Consider the following 2,174-nt stretch of genomic DNA (forward strand, 5'->3'; position numbering starts at 1 on the left):
AGTCTTTCAGGGTTGCTATACTCCTTGGTCGTATAACCCCGGTTTCATAACAGAATTGTCAGAAGTGTGTTTTGCAGGGTACAATGTTTTTTTTAATTAACTTCCTACAGTCTTCGGTGAGGGTCAACTGGGGAAAGAGCAAAAAAACATTGTATTCAATGTCAAAGAGCAAAGGCATTTGGCCAAATTGTAACTGCAGGTATCAAGTATATCAAGTTACCAGGCGGGCAAGTATGGAAAAAGGCTGGGATTAAGTATCTGGGGGTCCTCATGGGAGGCAAGAATAACGTGAAAATAAATTGGAACGAGGTATTGGTTACATTGGAGTGAAAGGACTGGAAGTGGAGATGCATCTTTCAACAATTGTCTTATAAAGGCTCTGCTGGTTTAAAATAATATTTTTTTTCTAGGTTGTGGCACCGGCTCACATGTATTGACGGGGCGTTATATTTTTAGTAACTGAGAAGGCATCCCTCTCTCGGACGCTGCACTCATCCGCTGCCCAGAAAGAGCACTACAAATCTATACACAGCTCGCCTCGGCAGTCCCTTAGTCGTGATATTGAAGACTACAGAAGCGGCTCATTCATGCTTTCAGAAATGAACAACTTATTCCAGCACCTACGTCAGAGACATGCGGTGGATGGCAGATGTGTGTGGCACCAACAGAAGCAGATGCCAGCTTAAGCCACAAAGCACATGCAAAAATTCATGTAACCTGGGCAGCAACATTTTCTTGTCACCCCTAAAGACAAGAAAGCCTGTGGCAGGCGATCACAGATGTGGTGACGTATTATATCGCAAAAGATATGATCCACAATTATTTAGTAGAAAATATGCTGCATTAAGATTTAGATTAGTAAAACATTTTTTTTCTTTTATTTTATTTTTTTCAATTGTTATTGTTATAATTTTTTATTAATTCATTTTTTATTAAATGTTTATGTCACATAAACATTTCAAATGCATATCCTGTATAACTATGAGACGAAAAATAACCTCAACATTTCAATGATTCAAAATAAACTTTGAATCTTAAATTAAATGATTCATTAGTTTGAAGAAATATGTGTTTATTTTTAGGCCAAATCGCACAGCCCTACTATGGAAATGTGAAAGGTATGGATACATACATTCTTAAAAATATGCACGGCATGAGCTTTATAAAAATGGACCAAGTCAGGTGAGGGCTTCTTGTTTATTTTCATAGTCGTCTTTCCATTTAATTTAGGATCATGTGAAGACGACAACATAATTTTGTGTAGAATTATTGCATTATCCGTTATAATTTTACCGGAGTGCAATAAGCATTCAAGATTGTGTGCCCTGTTTACACATTGGTGGTGCCTGCTGACACGTGGCCTCTCAACCTGACTTTGTCCCTGAAAGAGGGATACGTTGATAATGAAAGATGTTTATGGACTAGAATACTTTTACAACACAGGCTGTAATTGGACCATGGCATATTATATTAGTCATAGCCTTTATAATAGTCAAAACACAGAGCTCTGAGGACAATACATTTATTTTTTACACTTACAATACATTTGATTAATATGCGTTTTCTAATTACAGAATTTGTGTATGTCTCTTATTAGTGTATATCTGTTTATTTAATGGCTTATAAAGAACATGTGACTATTTTTGGGCTAATTTGTTACTACGTACAGCATATTAAGTCTTATTAGTGTACCGATAATTGGAGTGTGAACATTTTTCCTACGTTTGTTTACCTCGCCATCGTTTATTCATGATAAATGCCTTTCTCTATCGAAGTAGGAAGTTGTGCAATAGTTTGTACAATAACCCTGACTTCAAATGGCATCTTTATATTGCAATCTAATACTAGTTATATTCTTGGTGTGTGGTGCCCCATTCAAACAATAAATTAATAAAAGTTACGTTAGGATCAGCTTAGGCCACCTAACCACAGGTGAATGCATTCTTGGAAAAAACTCTGTTGGCTGCCCCAGGGCCTCCAGTACCAGTAGAAAGATGGACAGGTGTGTGGGAGACCATTTCTCTCTGGAATTCAGTAAAATACAGGGCCCAAAGATGTGGATATCCATGGCACGGTCCATTGTAGTTTATTAGTTTGTTAGTTTGTGCTACATGTTTTGTGTGCAAGACAAATTCCCTTTGGGGCAATAAAGGTTTATCTATCTATCTATTAGT

The sequence above is a fragment of the Gadus chalcogrammus genome, chromosome 20 (genome assembly GCF_026213295.1).
Source record: "Gadus chalcogrammus isolate NIFS_2021 chromosome 20, NIFS_Gcha_1.0, whole genome shotgun sequence".
Lineage (NCBI taxonomy): Eukaryota > Metazoa > Chordata > Actinopteri > Gadiformes > Gadidae > Gadus > Gadus chalcogrammus.